Raw genomic sequence first — 21,309 nt, 5'->3', positions numbered from 1 at the left:
ACTTAAAGTGCAATAAAAAAATAGGTTAAAAAAAGTATTACAGACACAGTCTGATTCAAATCTTTGACTTGGCTAGCCTCAAGGCTTTTAAAAGTCTAAGATTCCTTATTAAAAATTTCCAACAAAGCCAATTTTAAGAAGCCTATATGGTCAATAAATATTCTTTCTGCACTTTATGCAAATAATCAGACCAGGTATGATAAGACTAAAACTTATTTTGCACACAAATTGGTCCTACTATGATTTGTCTTTGATAAAATGATGGACTAGAGAGAGAAAATTTGTGTTCCAAAAGAAAACTATGACATATGCTATTAGATTCCAGCCCTGATCATTGTTTTTGAGTTTTTATTATTTGCCTATAATTTGGGCTGAATCCTGAATTATTTCCTGGCTCCAAGTGTTCCCTAGTGAACCTGGATATAATATATTTTAAAAAACTAGTTTTATCCTGTCAGGAATGAGATGTATTTTTGAAGGACTACTTAAACTAGCAATTACAATTCAATTATTATGATTATAGAATCTCGGGATTTCTCTTCCTTCTTGTCAAGGTCTTTACCTGATGTTTGTCTCATTAGAAAAAAAAAAAAAATCAGACTGATTACACTCTACTCAAGACTGAAGACATGTACTTTAACCTGTCCCTATTACCAGTAAGCCAAAGCCTTAACTTTCAGAATCTGTCAGGGACCCTGTGTGGTCCCTGGATCAAGCACCCATGGGCTTATGAATGTGTTGACTGCTGGCATATGAGAGGTAATTGTCTATTAGGTTATGTGGCTCTTCCTCTTTCTATTTATAACTCCAATGTTTCTGAACGCTGAAGTAGTTCATCAAAATTATTTTCCAGGATTAGACAAACCATACCTGCAAACCAAGGAGATGAATTTTGGCCTATGTTTGGCAGAAGTCTCTTGCAATGATGGGGAATAACCTCTCATGAACGTATAATTAGAAGTCTGTCAGCCACTCTAGGTAACTTAGCAAATGAACTAGCTGAAGCCATAGCTACCAAATAAAGATCTTTAGACTCTTTAGCCAGGATAGTCATGGATGACGGAATAACTTTAGGCTACATAGTGGTGAAACAGGGAGAAATTCATATGGCAGCTAGCTAACACATCACGTTGTGTTTAGATCCACACATCTTCTGAAGTTGAAACACATGTAAAAAAATAAGACGATATGGGAATTAATTATGACAAATCCTAGGGAAGAGGCTGAAAGAGCTGTAACACAAACAGGGCTGAGATATGCCCCTTGCTCACCATATTGTGTGCAAAGAGAAGGAAAGAAGAGCTGTGGCCCTTTGCGGAGCCCAGACCTGGGAGCTCCCCGAGCCAGGGCTGTGATTCCCTCTTTGGGGCCCTGTGGTTCCTGGTATCTCCAAGCTTCTGGATGCCACTGTGTTCCCAGTGTGCCAGCTGTGGAAGCTGCTTGCGGTGCCCATGGTCCAGCCACAGCCTTGTGGAGAGCTGGTGCCCGTGTTGGCACCTGGAGCTACCTGCTCCACTGCAGCAGCCAGCAAGTCTGACTGCACAGTGGCCAGACCCCATGCTCGCTCACACACCCCTTGCCACTCCATGCAGTCTCCGTTGGCAGGCATGGGATCCAACGTGGTAGCATGAGCTGAGCACAGCCTGCCAGGCTGAGTGTGTGGGGCCCAGCAAAACTCAGGCAAAAGTGCCACCAGACATAGAGGTTTCTGTCCAGAAAAGTGACACTCCAAGGATCCCATAACACCGCTACTCTTCCCAGCCTCTGGAAACTCTCAGTCTACTCTCTATCTTGATGAGTTCAATTGTTTTAATTTTTAGCTCCCACAAATGAGTGAGAACATGCAAAGTCTGTCTTTCTGTGCCTGGCTCATTGTACTTAACATAACGTCCTCTAGTTCCATCAATGTTCAAATGACAGAATCTTATTCTTTTTCATGGCCGAAGAGTACTCCATTGTGTATATGTATTACATTTTCTTTATCCCTTCATCTGTTGATGCACACTTAGGTTGCTTCCAAATCTTGGCTATTATGAATAATGCTGAAATAAATATGGGAATGCAGATATCTCTTTGATATACTAATTTTCCCTCTCTTGGGTATATACCCAGCAGTGGGATCGCTGGATCATATGATAGTTCTATTTTTAATTTTTTGAGGGACCTCCATATTGTTCTCCATAGTGAATGTACTAATTTAGATTCCCACCAACAAGTAAGAGTGTTCCCTTTTCCCCACATTCTTCGAAGCATTTGTTTTTGCCTGTCTTTTGCATAAAAGCCATTTTAATGGGGTAAGATGATAAGATATCAATCTTATTGTAGTTTTGATTTGAATTTCTCTGATGATCAATGATATTGAGCATCTTTTCATATACCTATTTGACATTTATATATCTTCTTTTTTGTTCTTGCTCATTTTTTGAGACAGGGTCTCACTCTGCCACCCAGGCTGGAGTGCAGTGGTATGATCATGGCTTAATGTAGTGTTGACTGCCAGGGTTCAAGCAATACTCCCACCTCAGCCTCCTGAGTAGCTGGGACCACAGTCATGCATCACCATGCCCAGGTAGTTTTTAAAATTATTTGCCATGTTGTTCAGGTTGGTCTTGAACTCCTGGGCTCAAGTGGTCTACCCTTCTTGGCTCCCCAAAGTGCTGGAATTACAGGTGTGAGCCACTGCGCCTGACCTGTGTGCCTTCTTTTGAGAAATGTCTGTTCAGATCTTTTGCCCATTTAAATAATTGGATTATTAGTTTTTTTCTTATAGAGTTGTTTGAGCTCCTTATATATTCTGGTTATTAATCCCTTGTCAGATATATAGTTTGCAAATATTTTCTTCCATTCTGTGGATTGTCTTTTCACTTTGCCCATTGTTTTCTTTACTATGCAAAAACTTTTGAACTTGATGTGATACCACTTGTTCATTTTTGCTTTGGTTGTCTGAGCTTTTGGAGTATTACTCAAGAAATCTGTGCCCAGACCAATTTCCTGGAGAGTTTCCCTAATGTTTCCTTTCATTAGTTTTGTGTCTTTGATTTAAGTCTTTAACCCATTTGGATTTGATTTTTGTACATAGCACAAGAGAGGGTTCTAGTTTAATTATTCTGCCAATGACTTTGGGCGGCTGAGGTGGGCAGATCATGAAGGCAGGAGATCGAGACCATCCTGGCTAACACTGTGAAACTCCGTCTCTACTAAAAATACAAAAAAAAAATTTAGCCAGGCATGGTGGTGGGCACCTGTACTCCCAGCTACTTGGGAGGCTGAGGAGGAGAATGGTGTGAACCCAGGAGGTGGAGCTTGCAGTGAGCCCAGATCACCCCACTGCACTCCAGCCTGAGCAACAGAGCTAGACTCCATCTCAAAAAAAAAAAAAAATTATTCTGCCAATGAATATCTAGTTTCCCAGCACAATTTGTTAAAGAGACTGTCCTCTCCCCCATGTATATTCTTGGCACCTTCATTGAAAATGAGTTAATTGTAAATGTATGGATTTATTTCTGGGTTCTCTATTCTGTTCCATTGGTCTATGTGTCTGTTTTATGCCAGTACCATGCTGTTTTGTTTACAATTGCTCTGTAGTATAATTTAAAGTCAGGTGATGTGAGTCTTCCAGTTTTGTTCCTTTTGCTCAGGATGGCTTTTGGTATTCTGGGTCTTTTATGGTTTCATATAAATTTTAGGATTTTTTTCTATTTCTGTGAAGAGTGTTATTAGTATTTCAATAGGGATTGCATCGAATCTGTAGATTGCTTTGTGAAGTATGGGTATTTTAACAATATTTACTCTTCCAATCAATGAACATGGACTATCTTTCTATTTTTTTTTTTTTGGTGTCCTCTTTAATTTTTTTGCATTGGTGTTTTATAGTTTTCATTGTAGAGATCTTTCACTTCTTCTGTTATGTTTATTCCTAGAAATTTTATTTTATTAGTAGCTATTGTAAATGGGATTACATTCTTGATTTTCTTCTTTAGATTGTTCATTTTTGGCATTTAGAAATGCTACCGACTTTTGTAGTTTGATTTTCTATCCTGTGACTCTGAATTTGTTGATCAGTTCTAATAGTTTTTTGGTGGAGTCCTTAGGTTTTTCCAAATATAAGATCAAATAATCTGCAAACAAGAAAACAGTAATAATTTTGCTTCTTTCCAATTCCTTTTATTGTTTTTCTCTTGTCTGGATTGCTCTAGCTAGGACTTCCAGTACTATGTTGAGTAACAGTGTTGGAAGTGGAGATTCTTGTCTTGTTCCAGATCTTAGAAGAAAGGCTTTCAGCTTTTCCCTGTTCAGGATGATACTGGCTGTGGGTCTGTTGCATATGGTTTTTATTGTGTTGTGGTATGTTCCTTCTATATCTAGTTTTTTTTGAGGGTTTCTTTTTATCACAGGGATGTTGGATTTTATTAAATGCTTTTCAGCTTCAATTGAAATTATCATATGGTTTTTGTCCTTCATTCTGTTGATATGATGTGTCACATTGATTGATTTGCCTATGTTGAACCATGTTGGCATCCTTGGGATAAATCCCACTTAGACATGATGAATGGTATTTTTCATAGGATGAGTTTGGAAATACTACAGCCTCCTCTGTTTTTTGGAACAGTTTGAGTAGGATTGATAGTAATTCTGCCTACAATGTTTGGTAAAATTAATCAGTGAAGCCATTGGATCCAGGTTTTTCTTTGCTAGGAGATGTTTTGTTATGGCTTCAATTTCATTTATCCATTTCTTCTAGGTTTGTTGTTTGGTTGGTTTTTTTTTTTTTTTGAGATGGAGTCTTGCTCTGTCACCCAGGCTGGAGCGTGGTACAATCTCAGCCCACTGCAACCTCTGCCTCCCAGGTTCAAGTGATTCTCCTGCCTCAGCCTCTGGAGTAGCTGGGAGTATAGGTGCATGCCACCATGCCTGGCTAATTTTTGTATTTTTAGTAGAGATGGAGTTTCACCATGTTGGCCAGGCTGGTCTTGAACTCCTGACCTCAGGTGATCACCTGCCTTGGCCTCCCAAAGTGTTGGGATTACAGGCATGAGCCACGGTGCCCAGCCGTTTCTTCCAGGTTTTTCAATTTATTGGAATATAGTTGGTTGTAATAGTTTCTAATGATTCTTTGAATTTCTGCGGTATCAGTTGTAGTGTTTCCTTTTTAATCTCTGGTTTTATATATTTGAGTCTTCTCTCTTTTTTCTTAGTCTGGCTAAATGTTTGTTGATTTTGTTGGTCTTTTAAAAAATATTAACTTTTCATTTCATTAATATTTTATATTTTTAAATTTCAATTTCATTTATTTCCGCTCTGATCTTTGCTATGTTTCCTTCTACTAATTTTGGTTTTGGTTTGCTCTTGCTTTTCCAATTATTTAAGATGCATTATTAAGTTGTTTATTTGAAGCTTTTCTACTTTTTTTGATGTAGGTGCTTTTTGCTATAAACTTACGTCTTAGTACTGTTTTTACTGTATCCCATAGGTTTTTGTTTTGTTTTGTTTTGTTTTTTTGAGACGGAGTCTCGCTCTGTTGCCCAGGATGGAGTGCAGTGGTACGATCTTGGCTCACTGCAAGCTCTGTCTCCTGGGTTCACGCCATTCTCCCGCCTCAGCCTCCCGAGTAGCTGGGACTACAGGCGCCTGCCACCACGCCCAGCTAATTTTTGTTTTTTGTATTTTTAGTAGAGACGGGTTTTCACCGTGTTAGCCAGGATGGTCTCGATCTCCTGACCTTGTGATCCGCCCGCCTCGGCCTCCCAAAGTGCTGGGATTACGGGCATGAGCCACTGCGCCCGGCCTGTACCCCATAGGTTTTGGTTTGACTTTAAAGTTTTTCTTTTCTCGAAAACTCAGTGTCATGGTACCGGCTTCTAGTGCTTTGGGCAGTGAGACCCTTTTACTTGATAACAGTGGTAGCTGGGACAACTTGGCAATGTAAATAAATAAACGGCATCTAGACTGGAAAGGAAGAAGTACAGTTATCTTTATGTACAGATGACATGATCTTGCATTTAGAAAATCATAAGAAGTTTACTAAAAAGTATTAGGACTCGTGAACAAATTTAGCAAAGTAACACTATATAAGATTGGTATACAAAAATAACTGTATTTCTTTACCAAGAAATCAAGAATCCAAAAATGGAATTACGAAAATAAATCTTGTTACAATAGAATTAAAGCTAGGGAAGCTTAAACTTGAACACTAAAAACTACAATACATGGTTAGTGTTGGAAACATCCAGGTACCATCCCTGAGCCTTCTCTCCTTGGCTCTGAGGACTTTACCTTCACGGGGTGAGGAAAGGGGTTGCATTCTTGGCTTTTACATTATATTACGTGGGTTTGGGGTGAGGTATCTGCAATTCAAATGAGTACTACAATCTCTACTTTTATGGATAAGAGACTGAGGCCCACAAAGAGAGGGAATGACAGTCCATATCCTGGAAGGCGAATTGTCAGGCACTGATTTCCGCTATGTAACCCCTGCCAATCATCGTGTATTTAAAGCATCCCCAGATACCATACCAATAGGTATTCAAGAGAGAGGCCTGTAATCTAGGCGTCCGAGAAAGCAAGGCTAGAGATTCCAATATTGGAGACAACACGGCTCTGGGAAGATTAAGGTTGAGTTTTCTGGATCTGCAGAATAGAGTCACTGAGGAGCAATCGCAAGATCAGAGGAGATGAAAGAACTAGTCAGGGCATGCTTAGGAAAAGAGAAAACCAGGGACAGGTTTTAGGCAAGAGTCACACTGAGGAAGGGCAGGTTCTTGGAGTCGCTCAGGAAGGAATTCAAAAGCAAGCCTGTGGTGGAAGAAAGTAGCTCTACGGAGGCACTGGCGGTGTAACAGCCCTGCGTCTGCTCCTGCAAGGCAGGGAGCCCTCGGTGGGTTGTGCTCCCAGAGTAGCAGCCTAGGGGTGGCTTGTAGTCATTTTCATAATTCACTTTTAATGGCATGCTAATTAAGGTTACTCAGAAATAGCTAGAAATGGGCAGTAACTTCCAGCTGTTCCCATGGCAAGGGGTGGGGACTTCCCGTGCTGCCATGGCGTTGGCAAACTGTCACGGCGCTGGTGGGAGCGTCTTCTGGTGATCTGAGGCGTGAGGTGCTTTCGCTGCCTCTCCCAGTTTCCTGCGTGCCTCTTACCTGAAAGCCCTTCACACCCCCATCTGCCCACCTACAAACTTCACTGCCCTTTCTCCCCACCCCCGTTTCACACGCACCCCCACATCAACCCTGAGCATTCAAGCCGGCGTTTCCCTGTTAGGAACCTCGGTGGTAGCCGGAGCTCTGAGAAACCCCTAGGCAGAACTCCTTGCCTAGTTTGTGGCAGAAGTCAGGGAAGGAAAGGCAAAGTTCAGGTCTTTCTCACAATAAATAAATAAAGATAGGTAGATTTGATTGATTGATGGATGAAACGTGGGAGTTTATGGGCAAATATTTATCAGACACTGGAAGTGTAAATTGTCACAAAGATTATGGAGTGCATCTGTCTTATGACACTGTTATTTTATCCTAGTATATGCACCAGAGCATTTTTTCTAACTGTGTAAATTGAAGGCTCACAAATTAGTTTAGTGAGAGAAAAGATAACTGATTGGAAGAGAATTACCATATTCATTAGTTGTGTTTTTAAAAATTTAAAGTAAAATAGAGACATGATTTTTTTCATGATTTCGAATGCATCTATAAAAAATAGACATGAGGGCTGGGCACGGTGGCTCACGCCTGTAATCCCAGCACTTTGGGAGGCCGAGGAGGGCGGATCACGAGGTCAGGCGTTCGAGACCAGCCTGGCCAACATGGTGAAACCCCGTCTCTACTAAAAATACAAAAATTAGGCAAGTGTGGTGGCGCGCGCCTGTAATCCCAGCTACTCAGGAGGCTGAGGCAGGAGAATCGCTTGAACCCGGGAGGCGGAGGTTGCAGTGAGCCGAGATCGCACCATCGCACTCCAGCCTGGGCGACAGAGCGAGACTCCGTCCCCCCCACAAAAAAAGTTACTCATTAACAGCATAGACCAATTGGCCTCTATTGAAATTTCTCCATTATTTTCAGAATGTCCCAGGCTGTGAAACCAGGATTTAATAAAGAACCAGAATGCCACATCTGTGTCACCTGGATAGGGACCAGTCCTGATCCATTAAGTCCGGGTCTCCGGGTAACTGGACTCACTGCTAGGCAAAACAGAATGTCCGGCGTGGGTTCCTAACGGGGGGCCGCAGAGCCTCATGGGAAATGTAGTGTCACTTTCCAATGATGTTACCATCAAGGACGTTGGAAACCTGCTTTTCTCTCTGCGCATGCGCCTGCCCGCCCACTCCGCCATTTTCCTCCGGAAGTGCGGAACCCAGGGGCGGTCCTGCAGCTGGGCAGGCCTGGGGCTTGGTTCTATGTCCATGCGAGTCGGTGCGAGGGCGAAGAGGAACCTGTGGGCCTCGGGGGATCCCGGGGAGCCGGACCAGTGTTCCCCAGTTGTTGGAGCAGACGCATGAGCGCATCGCGGGCGGGCAGGGCCTGACGTGCAGGTGCGGGCCGCGGACCCTGGCAGGGGCTGGGAGGACAGGCGTGGGGTCCTGGCAGTGAAGCGGGTTCCAGAGGCGCAGGAGCACGTAGGCGAGGCCGGTGGCCCTGGGCCCGGAGTCTGCAGGCCGCGCTCCTGTCCTGCCACTGAGGGGCCCGGTTATCCAGCCGCATATCGCTCAGTTTGCCCATCTGTCCCGGTGCTAACACACAGTTCTCGGGAGACGTTCCCCATTCCCAGAGGAGTAGTGCGAAACGCGTGCGCCTCGAGTCCTAAACTGGGCGTTTGTATTAGTTGGGTTTCCCTGTGTCTCTTTAGCAAGTGAAGTTTCTGGTTCCGTTCTTCACTGTGTGACCTGCCTGGTCCTCCCGGGTTGCGTTTACGGAAGTTTGTACCAGACCTAGTTTCCAGGGAAGAACTCACTGATTCCGCGAGGGAGGTGGGGTACTGGATGATGGTCTTCAGCCTTAAGGGTACTTCAGTCTTAACCGTGTGTTATAAAGTTTGAAGGGCTATGAATAAGAAGCGCACTTGAAAGAACAGCCCTCTGGTCTAACCTCTCACTGGTGTTTCAGAGGAGGAAAAAAGTCACAGGTGAAGATCCTAGTTTTCCTCGCTCAGGAAATATTAATTCTGCTCCCTAGAACGTACAAGATTTGCAAAGACTAGATGATAGTGGAAGGTTTGGACGAACTTTCAGAAGGTTGAGGTGAATTCGGCTGAGAAGAACAGGCAAGGACCTAGGAAATATTCCTTATTTGAAGGGGCCTGAAAGTGTGGTCTGGGGTGCAGGAGTGACCTGTCATTCTTGAGATTAAAATACTCTCCAAACACAGTCCCATTCTTTCAACCTTAGCTCATTGTTTCCAGCGTCTGAGATATATTAAACCTAGTCCATCACCAAACTTAGCGTTAGATTGTGAAGTTCTATTTATTGTATTTGATTTGTAATTTAAGACTTTTTCCCCCTACATAATTTTGTTAAAAACATATTTAATTCTGTTCACTTAGGTGTAACAGTGAATACTTGCTGTTTAAGGAATTAATTAAACCTTACTGGCTTATAAAAAACAACCACCATTTTATTTGTTTGAAGTTCTGTGGATCTGCATTTTGGTGTGGTGGATTCAGCTGGGTGGTTGATATATTTGTGTTGCCTGGATCACAAAAGAGGCCTTGGTCACCTGGTGCCTTGACTGAGCCTGGTTGGTTGAAGATAGTTTCCTTCACAATCTGGCGGTTTGTGGTGACTCTTGGCTAGGCCCTGTGTCTCCAACAGGGTAGCTCCAGACCTCCTCACAATATGACTGTGTCCAAAAAAGGCAAGAACCAATGGATAGTTGCGTGACATTTTCCATTGTCCATTCACTGGACAAGTCAGATAGAAAAGCCCAATTTATTGTCAGACCATAATATGAGGGCTTGGATACAGGGAAAGGTGTTATTGGGAAATGTGAGTAGAATGGTGTACTGCAGGAAATACATATTATGTACATTTAAAAAAACGTAATTGTAGGCCAAAATTGCTGGGTTGCAAGATGCACTTTACATGATGTTCAGGTATAGAAAAGCAAGATGTACTGTCATGGGAGCACTCATGAAGTTATTTGTGGAGTCCACATATTAATAGGAAAATAGTTAATACAGCCAAGTATATTTCTATAACATTTATTTTAGTGAACTTATAATGTTTCTTTGTATTATTAGATTATATCTTTAGGTAATATTGTTGTTAAATTAGTAGGTAATACATATTTTTATTCAAAAATAAATTGTGCATCTAATGTCTACCAATTAATGTACTTGTAGATGTATCTTATCTTAACTTGAGTCTTTGCTGCCCCTAATGAGGCGTGAAGGACTCTTCTCCCACGGGGAAGTTTTTCTTTTTCAGGAGGGAGGAGGGCTTTTCCAGGTAATGTGTCTAGAGTGTTGGGCAGAAGAATCTGGGACCACACCACACCAGTTCTCTCCTTAATCCACGTCATTTGCCTTCTCTCCCAGCTATGTTTCCAGTGTCCTCTGGGTGTTTCCAAGAGCTACAAGAAACAAATAAATCTCTGATGAGTTGTTTATTTGTTCTTCACTTTGTTTTACACTGTATTTTCTTAGTTTATGGGTTTCTGTGAATTAAAAAGGAAAAATAGAAATAAGTAAAACTCAGGTTGAAGGAAATATACATAAATAAGATAAAGCTGACCTGTAGATATAGGCAGGTTATAAGAGCTTAGAGTTGTCTAAGTTGAGTGCAAATTTTCCTCTGACGTTTCTGATGCTGTGACAAAAAAGGCAGTCGTGGTTGTTACGTGATTGGAATGGGACCCGAGAAGAGAGCATGCTGTGTTCTTGTGGGACAGGAAAGCTTGTGTGCACCAAGTCTGAACCGCCACCTTCATTGGTGACAGATTATGTGCTGGAACATATTTCACACCGGCCTGGCAGTAAACACTTGTAGTGTTGTGCAGTGGAAACGGTCATCTTCCGCTAAAGCATGGCGTGTTGTGCAGTGGAAACGGTCATCTTCCGCTAAAGCATGGCGTGTTGTGCAGTGGAAACGGTCATCTTCCGCTAAAGCGCGGCGTGCTGTGCAGTGGAAGCAGTCATCTTCCGTTAAAGCACAGCGTGTTGTGCAGTGGAAATGGTCATCTGCCGCTAAAGCACAGCTTCTATCGTAAGGTATGCTCCTTGCTCAAAGAGTGTGGTCCCAAACAGCTTTTGGGAGGTCCTCCTTGATTCATGGATGAAACCCGGAACATCTTGGGGACTGAGTTAACCACAGGTCCTTAAATAACTCTCCACACCTTTTTCTTAGTTTATCTCTACGTGCAGGGTGTGCAGCAGCCTGTTCAAAGTTATATTTTCTGGGAAATATTACCAGTGTTTATTTGCAATTTAGCCCACTCTGTGTAGTCCTAACTTATTTCTTCGAAACTCACCATTAACCTAAATAATAGTCAAATTTAGGGGGACTGTATTTTCCTTACTCGAGTCTTCTATCATAGTTGAAATGGTCGTACCCGAGAGAGTTAGAGAGAAACGCCACACTTTGAGACGAATTCAGGAGTCCTTTATTAGCCGGCGACTGAGAGATGGCTAACGCACGAAATTCTCTCAGCCCCGAAGAAGGGGCTAGATTTTCTTTTATACTTTGGTTTAGAGAGGGGAGGGGGAATTCTAGCTGCAGCAACTTTACAGAAGAAAAAACAGACAAAAACGTTAAAAAGACAGATGGTTAAAGGAAAACAAACTGTTCCGAGTGCAGGGGCTTTAAATTCACCACAAAATGGTAGGTGAGGGGGCTCTGGGCGTTATCTGCTGCACAAACATGGGGGCTTTATGACACTATCTCTGAGTAAATTGCTGGGAACTGTGGACATCGCTTGCCTCAGCACTTTATCAGTTAATTGCACTCTTTGATATGTTGAAAGTCAGCTTGCACAAGTTAAAGTCCTTGAGGAAAGGGGGTGGGTAAGGAACACTTGATGTCTTATAAATGAAGGAGCCAAATGGAGTTTGTCCAGTTTTCTCTGCTAAGGGAGAGTCTATTCATATTAAAAACAAGGTTAGGTATCTAAGGAAGAGTCTATTCATGTTAATACAACGTTGGGTATTACAAAACATCTGTTCATGATCCGGAAATTCTTCTGTGTTAGTTCTGTTAAAAGAAAAGCTTTAAAGGAGTTTAATTGAGCAATAAACGATTCGCGAATCGGACAGTCCCCAGAATCACCGCAGATTCACAGAGACTCCAGCGCAGTCATGTGGTGGAAGAAGATTTATAGACAAAAGGGAAGTGGCATACCGAAATTGGAAGTGAGGTACAGAAACAGCACAGCGTTTGCCTTGTTTGAACACAGTTTGAACACTTGGCAGTGACTGAGTGGTTGAAGTTTGGCCACTGGGATTGGCCAAGATGCAGCTGTTGTTCCAGGTGCATACTCTCAGGTTAGGTTTTCATTCTTGTCTACCTATTAAGGTAGGTTGCAGTTCATCCACAAGGACTCATATGTAGAATTATGGAGTCCTTCTCAGGCCATACTTAGTTCACTTTAACAATTCCTTCTCTTTGGTTATTTTCTCAATTTTGAGAGATTGGCCAAAACTTCAGTCACTGGTGTCACTGTTACCATTGCAAATGTACTTACTTGGTTTAGAAACCCACTGGGAAATAGACCAGTGAGTTTTGAAAAGGTGGAACAAGGACTTGAGTAGAAGGTACCTTCTTATGCTGGAACGTCCTGTTTACAGGAGAAAAACAAAACCTGGTTTGTTCTAGGATTTATGTGTTTCCTTAAAGTCTTACTTTGATCATGTTACATTTAGCATGAGTGACTCCATTTTTGTCTGCTTTGGTCTGTTGGGACCTATTGCATGAGCTTAGTTTAAAACAATGGTCTCCCATAATTTTGCTTAAAAAATTCCTCCTTTTGGCTGGGCACAGTGGCTCACGCCTGTATTCCCAGCACTTTGGGAGGCCAGGGTGGGCGGATCACAAGGTCAGGAGATTGAGACCATCCTGTCTAATACGGTGAAACCTCATCTCTACTAAAAATACAAAAAATTCGCCGGGCATGGTGGTGGGCGCTTGTAGTCCCATCTACTTGGGAGGCTGAGGCAGGAGAATGGCCTGAACCCAGGAGGCAGAGCTTGCAGTGAGCCGAGATCGTGCCACTGCACTCCACACTGGAGTGAGACTCTGTCTCAGAAAAAAAAAATTCCTCCTTTTTAGTCAAGTTCTCACTTAGTTGAGAGTGTGACCAAAATGTAGGGCCTTAGCACCACTCTTAGTTACCAGCATTTTGGGTTCCAGATTTAGCACGTCACTCCCATTGTTTTGGGTTTCGGGTTTAGCACATCACTCCCATTGTTTTGGGTTCCGGTTTTAGCAGGTCACTCCCATTGTTTTGGGTTTCTGGTTTAGCAAGTCACTCCCATTGTTTTGGGTTTCTGGTTTAGCATGTCACTCCCATTGTTTTGGGTTCCGGTTTTAGCACGCCACTCCTATTGTTTTGGGTTCTAGTTTTAGCACGCCACTCCCATTGTTTTGGGTTTCTGGTTTAACACATCACTCCCATTGTTTTGGGTTTCTGGTTTAACATGTCACTCCCATTGTTTTGGGTTTCCGGTTTTAGCACGTCACTCCCTTTGTTTTTGGTTCCGGTTTTAGCACCTTACTCCCATTGTTTTTGGTTCCAGTTTTAGCACCTTACTCCCATTGTTTTGGGTTTCTGGTTTAGCATGTCACTCCCATTGTTTTGGGTTTCCAGTTTAGCATGTCACTCATAGGTTATGGTGTCCTTATGGTTGCACATTTTTTTTTAACCTCTTGTCATTCCAGTTGAAGAGATACCATTTGACGTTTTAGAGATGGCTGCATGCAAACTCTTAAAACATTTGAGGAAGTACAGTGCACCAGGGAGACTCTTATGACTACTGGGATAACACTAAGAATTTGGCATATGCTCCTTACTTAGGGTCTCCATAAATCAAACCACCTAAAATCAAATAGATTAAAGAATAAGTTAGGTAAAGAATTTACTTGCTTAACTAAGTGGGTTTTTTGTTAATTCCGTACAACCAAATCTTTATAATACCTGATGTTTTCTCCATATGCCATAAGTGTTAGCAGCTGCACAGATACTTAAGAGTTTCATGATAGTAGAGAAATCTTGATCTGTGATCTTGGGAAAAACTGTTCACATTAAGGATGCCATCTTCTTCTGGGGGGAAATTGTCCTTGTTAGCTTTACCTTAAGGATTCTAATGGGTATACAGTTCCGAGTGTGGAGGGACCCTTCTGAATTGTGAGACTATGAACCCAAAGTTTAAGGTTTTAAAGTTTTGCTGTCTTGTGGATGGCAAGGGCAGTCCTTCTTTGATGTTCTCAGAAGATCCAGTCATCAGATTCTAGATTGTGAAGGGGTTGACTGTCCTCAGTGAACCATAAAAGGCTTTCTTTAGCTGGTGAAAATACACTTCAGAGTAATAATCTAGTGTTTTAACATCAACCCTCTTGCATGGAAGAGCTTTTATACAATCAGAAAACATGCACTGAAAATGACAACTGAATGAAATCCCTTTATAAAATGTTTAAATGGCCCATTGGGTAATGAAATGTACCTGAAGTTTTGATTGTTTTCCTAGGAATATAGGTTTCACAAACCAAACATTGGTTGTAAACTATTTTAGCAATTTAGAAATCACCACACAATATATTTAATTTGGATCATTTTATTTTTTCCATGATGAGTTATGGAATGCAGAACTTTTAATAACAAAAGCTTTAAGGACTTGAGAAGGACAAGGTGGCCATCCTGGTTCTTCATAAGTCCGTGCTTAATTAACATTAGACTTACATCCTCTTGAATACCAGCTGTTTCTCCAAATTAGGTGCATGGCACTGGTAACTGATGAGTTATAGGTAATTTGACTTAGACCATGGAGTTTATTTAAATTATATATCTAAACAATTTCAGTATTGGTGATTTAGCATGCAAATCTGGAAAAATATTTCCTTGGTATTCAATTTTTGTTTTACTTGGGTTAGCAGTTTTATAAACCAGTTGGTCTTTTTATTAAATTTTGGGAATTTTTTTTTTTTTTTTTTGAGGCAGTCTCAGTCTGCTACCTAGGTTGGAGTGCAGTGGCACGATCTTGGCTCACTGCAACCTCCGCCTCCTGGGTTCAAGCGATTCTCCTGCCTCAGCCTCCTGAGTAGCTGGGATTATAGGCGCACACCACCACGCCCGGCTAATTTTTGTATTTTTGGTAGAGACAGGGTTTCACCGTTGGCCAGGCTGGTCTCAAACTCCTGACCTCAAGTGATCCACCTACCTTGGCCTCCCAAAGTGCTGGGATTGCCGACGTGAGCCACTGCACCCAGCCTAACTTTTGGGAGTTCTTAACCAGTCCAATTCTTGGGGATCGGGGAACTTATGGGGAATTTTTATCCATGATATTAAAGTTATTAGAAACCTGTGTTCACGAGTGTTTTTCAGGGTCCTTTTCATTCTTTCATGAATCTTCTAAGAGACACCATATTCTAGAATTTTGCATGCTTGTGAAGTTTTTAGAAACTGCATCACCATTAAGCAATTAACTGTGGAATTGACTTTAAATAGTTAAAGACAATTGACAAGGAAATTTGGTTATTTCTGTGGTCTACAATAACTTAATAACCATAATTAGGGTGGATGTGGTGGCTCATGCCTGTAATCCCAGCTGTTTGGGAGGCCAAGGTAGGTGGATCACCTGAGGTCAGGAGTTTGAGACCAGCCTGGCCAACCTGGTAAAACCCTGTCTCTACTAAAAATAAAAAAATTAGCCAGGTGTGGTGGCAGGTGTCTGTAATCCCAGCTACTTGGGAGGCTGAGGCAGGAGAATCGCTTGAACCCAAGAGGTGGAGGCTTCAGTGAGCCTAGATCACTCCATTGCACTCCAGCCTGGGCGACGAGAGTGAAACTCTGTCTCAAAACAAAACAAAACAGGTAATTGTGATAGATAGCATACATATAGACATATTAGAATTTTAGAAATCCTGGCCAGGTGCAGTGGCTCATGCCTGTAATCCCAGCACTTTGAGAGGCTGAGGTGGACAGATCATGAGGTCAGGAGATCGAGACCATCCTGGCTAACATGGTGAAACCTCGTCTCTACTAAAAATACAAAAATTAGCCAGGTGTGGTGGTGGGCGCCTGCAGTCCCAGCTACTTGGGAGGTTGAGGCAGGAGAATGGCGTGAACCTGGGAGTTGGAGCTTGCAGTGAGCCGAGATCGCGCCACTGTACTCCAGCCTGGGTGACAGAGCAAGACTCCGTGTCAGAAAAAAAAACACACAAGAATTTTAGAAATCTTATACAATTTGAGAACGGATTGATGACATACACTAAATATAACCTGAAGAAGGTTCAATGTTATTTTTTATTTTGACAGTGCTTCCCATGTGACGTAACATGTTAAATAGTCCTGTTTACCTCTCTTTTGGGTGCTTCAGGGGCCTCTGTAGCATCCCAAAGTTAGAGGTCAGAAAAGACAATTTTGAAGTTGAAATTTGATTTTGGGAAGCCTATTAAATATATTAAAGGTTTAAACACTTGATGTTATGAAATAGAATTCCAGGTCACCATAAGTCATTCATTTACCTAAAATCATGACTTAAAAAATTTTTAAACAGCAAAAATCTTTAATCATTGGTAGAGGGAAGACTTACCTTCCTGAACAATCTGCCTCTTGTTTTTCCTTTTTTTTTTTTTTTGGTAGTTTATTTACAAGGCAAACAAATTTTTCATTATTTTTTAATATTACCTGAAAATCTTCTTTAAAGAAAGCCAAATGTCACCCAATTTTTCATAAAACCTTATAGACAAATCTATTATTATTATTATTATTTTTGAGATGGATTTTCCCTCTTGTTGCCCAGGCTGGAGTGCAATGGTGTGATCTCAGTTCACTGCAACCCCCTGTCTCCCAGGTTCAAGCGATTCTCCTGCCCCAGCCTCCTGAGTAGCTGGGATTAGAGGCATGCGCCACTATGCCCAGCTAATTCTGTGTTTTTAGTAGAGCCAGGGTTTTTCCTTATTGGTCAGGCTGGCCCTGAACTCCTGACCTCAGGTGATCCAGAAGGACTCTAGTGGCTGGGGATGTGGAGCAGGCACCCAGCCCTCTTTTTGTGGCCAGCACGGACTTCCTCCCAGCCTGGCAGTGTCAGGCAGTCAGGTTTGTCTGGCTTCTCCCAGGGTGTGTGCCCAAGAGGCCCAGGCAGAAGCTGTAAGGCCTCTCATGATCACCCCTCAGAAGTCCCAGAGCATCTCTCCTACCACACTGTCCAGTCGTACTCATCACTGAGACCAGCCACGATTCAAGGGGGGAAGGTGATTAGATTCCCCTTTTGATGAGAAGCATAGTAGGAACCTGTAGCAGTCTAATAAACCACAGCTTGTCTTCTGACTACAAACTATTAACATTTCTCCCACATGCAAATTATGCTTTGCCCCTCTCAAAAGCCCCAGAATGGTTTTCCTTATGGCACTGGCTGGAAGCCCAAATGAATCCTGAATCAGGCTGTGATTGTGGTGGCCTGTCATCTGCCCCCTGACACACTCAGCCGCAGTGAGGACTGAATCAGGTTGTGGTGGCCTGTCATCTGTCGCCCACACACTCAGCCGCAGTGAGAACTGAATCAGGTTGTGGTGGCCTGTCATCTGTCCCCCCACACACTCAGCCGCAGTGAGGACTGAATCAGGTTGTGGTGGCCTGTCATCTGTCCCCCAACACACACTCAGCCGCAGTGAGGACTGAATCAGGTTGTGGTGGCCTGTCATCTGTCCTCCCACACACACTCAGCCGCAGTGAGGACTGAATCAGGTTGTGGTGGCCTGTCATCTGTCCCCCCACACACTCAGCCGCAGTGAGGACTGAATCAGGTTGTGGTGGCCTGTCATCTGTCCCCCAACACACACTCAGCCGCAGTGAGGACTGAATCAGGTTGTGGTGGCCTGTCATCTGTCCCCCCACACACTCAGCCGCAGTGAGGACTGAATCAGGTTGTGGTGGCCTGTCATCTGTCCTCCCACACACACTCAGCCGCAGTGAGGACTGAATCAGGTTGTGGTGGCCTGTCATCTGTCCTGCAACACACTCAGCCTCAGTGAGGGGACTGGTGTGAAAACAGTCGGCATTTCCCTTTAGATGGGGTTGGTGGGAGGCAGGAGGTAGGTGCTGCCCTGTAGGCCCCGTCTAACAGTTGGTCATTCCCATGGGGCACCTGTTGCAGTTCTCTAATGAGTGCCCAGTCCTGGTCCCTGAGAACGGCATCCGGTCCTGGTCCTCGAGAATGGCGTTTGTGTCTTTTTACTCCTCCCTCTGGGCTTTTGTCATTCTCCATGTTCTTTTTCTTTCAGTGCCTGGGTTGCCATTGACTAACTTTCTCTGCCTTTTTCTTATGGTCAATAGGGTATTCAATGGCTTCTTTTTGATTTTTTTTTCTTTTTCTTTTTTTTTTTTTTTTTTACTTTGGCCTTTTGAGACAAGAAATTATTTCTTTATATGTTCTCTAAATTCTGTTTGAAAACTGAACCTCCTTCTTTAGTTCATGTCTCTCTCCTGTCATATTTATTCAGTGACAGTTAGGGGAGGTTGGTAGCACTTTCCACATTCTTCCTAGATGTCTCTTTAGACAGATCCCTGAGATGGTGTAGTGCCCTTTCAGTTTCCATGTTGTGGCCGTAGTTTTCCCACAGTCCCTCAGCACGTAACTCCCAGGCCTTTTCTCCAGTTTCCAATGACATTTTTTCACCGTTCTTCAGGCCCTCACCAAGAGTCTTGATGCCCTTCCAGCTTGCATGAATGGTCTCCTTGAAGCCCAGTTACAGCTCAGCCTCACAGTCGTGGCACATGTTGTAGCTTCTGATTACCACAGCAGCTGATTTCCAGCTGCCATATTCTTTTCCAGTTATCTATTCTGAAGAAACCATCTCCAAAACTTGGCAGCTTAAAACAACTCATTATTACTTGTTTTTTGGCTTAGAGAGTCTTGGTGGCCAGCTCGTCTCACACACAGTTGCAGCAGGGCAGCAGCCGAGCTGGATTGTGTGAAAGCACAGCAGGGTGGTGTGCAGGGTGGCTCATTAGTGGTTGGGAGTGGGTGTTGCAGGAGGCTCAGTGGGGGCTGTCAATGAGTGTAGCTAGTGTGGTTTCCATCATAGGGGTCTCAGGGGAGTGAGATTTCCTGCCTGGTGACTGGCTTTCTCCTGGATAAGTGTTCCGTTCTCTCAGCCCGGCTTCTGAAGTCCCCAAATACCACCTTTGTCACCTTCTGTTGGCCAACTAAGTCAGTAATCTGGGCAAGGTTCAAGAGGAATTGGTTCTGACAGAGAGAGGAGCAGGAAAGAAGTTGTCATCTTTAGTCTACCAGAAATGTGATTTTTATAACAAGTTTGTTCCAAATACATTCCAGTTCCCCTTGTGAATACTTTTTCTGACTCACAGGGTATTTCAAAGTTTATTACTTGGTTTTCAGACATCTGAGCCTTTTCTGGATATCTATTTGTTGTTGGTTTCTAATTTAATTTCAAGTGTTCAGACAACACACTTTGTATACTTTCAGGCTTTAACTTTTCCTCAATAGATCGACATACAGTCTGTCTTGGTAGTGCTCAACTGTGTGCTTCATAAAATACCATTTGGGTCAGGATTTTGTCATTTAGATCCGTATTTTTCCTATTTTTTATCTGGCTGTTCTGTCAGTTACTGAGAGAGCAGTATTAATTCACTAGCTATAATTGTGGATTGTCAATTTCCTGCTTTTTTTCTGTCGTTTTTGATTCATGTACTTTGAGGCTCTGTGTGTGTGTGTACTTTGTGTGCACTTTGAGGCACAATTTGTAATTGTAATATCATCCTCTCTGATTCTTTTATTTTTATGAAAGTACCTGTTTATTTCTGGTGATATATTTTGTTCTGAAGCCTCTTTCATCTAGTGTTAACATCTCTGTTGAAGCTTTTTATGATTAGTGTCTGGATAGCATATTTTTATGATTAGTGTTTGCATAGCGTATTTTTTCTCATAGTTTGTTTGTGTCTTTGTGTTTAAATTGTGTCTCTGTGGATGCCATATTGTTGGGTCTTGCTTTCCTCTCAGGTCTGGCAGTTTCTGTCTTAAGTAGAGTGTTTGTCCAGTTACACTGTAACTAATCATTAGTAAGGTTGGATTTAGGTCTGCCATTTTTCTACTTATTTTCTATTTGTTTTTTTATTTTATTTTTTTAAGACAGGGTCTTGCTCTGTCACCCAGACTGTAGTGCAATGGTGCAATCTTGGCTCACTGCAACTTCTGCCTCCCAGGCCCAACCAATCCTAACTTCAGCCCCCTGAATAGCTGGGACTACAGGTGCATGGCACCACAACTGGCTAATTTTTATATATTTTGTAGAGATGGGGTTTTGCCATGTTGCATTGGCTGGTCTTGAACTCCTGAGCTCAAGCAATCTACCCACCTTGGCCTCCCAAAGTGTTGGGATTACAGGCATGAGACACCATGCCTGGCCTTCATCTGTCTTTTGATCTTCTATATATTCTTTCCTAACTTCTTTTGGGTTAATTAAATATTTCTAAATATTCCAGTTTGATTAATCTTTTGGCTTTTTGAAATAATTTTTTATAGGCTGGGCATGGTGGCTCATGCTCATAATCTCAGCTCTGTGGGAGGCCACCAAGGGAGGTGGATTGCTTGAGCCCAGGAGGTTGAGACCAGCCTGGGCAACATGGCAAAACCCTGTCTGCAAAAAAACCAAACCAAAAACTAGCCTGACATCGTGGTGTGCACCTGTAGTCCCAACTATTCGGGAGGCTGAGGTGGGAGGGTTGCTTGAGCCTGGGAGGTTGAGGCTGCAGTGAGCTGTGATCATGCCATTGCACTCCTGCCAGGGCAACAGAGTAAGATCCTGTGTCAAAAAAGATTATTTTTTATAAATAATTTATTATTTCGAATTTTGGTGACAAACACATACCTTAAAATTTACCGTCATAACCAGTTGTAAGTATACAGTTTTGTAGAGTTAAGAATATTTACAGTGTTGCGTAGCAGATTTCTAAATTTTTTTTTTTTTTATCTTGGAAAATTCTATACTCATTCAACAACTATTAATTTCCCCCTCCTTCCACCTCCTGGCAAGCACTATTCTACTTTGTGTTTCTAAAAATTTGGCTTATATACCTGGGGTTATATAATATTTGTTGTTTTGTAAGTAGGTTCCATGTTATGTGTCAGATGTGTCAGGATTTTGTTCCTTTCTATGGC

At 42.6% G+C, this 21,309-nt stretch overlaps 1 pseudogene; it reads left to right on the top strand.

The window, feature by feature from the left end:
• The first annotated feature begins 8,332 nt into the window (after window positions 1–8,332).
• LOC134738250 (zinc finger protein 717-like) overlaps window positions 8,333–21,309 on the top strand; it is a 48,360-nt pseudogene continuing 35,383 nt past the window's right edge.

This window comes from Pongo pygmaeus, chromosome 16 (genome assembly GCF_028885625.2).
Source record: "Pongo pygmaeus isolate AG05252 chromosome 16, NHGRI_mPonPyg2-v2.0_pri, whole genome shotgun sequence".
Taxonomy (NCBI): Eukaryota; Metazoa; Chordata; class Mammalia; order Primates; family Hominidae; genus Pongo; species Pongo pygmaeus.
Note: the sequence above shows the minus strand (reverse complement) of the source record. Positions and strands in the feature narration are given on the sequence as shown.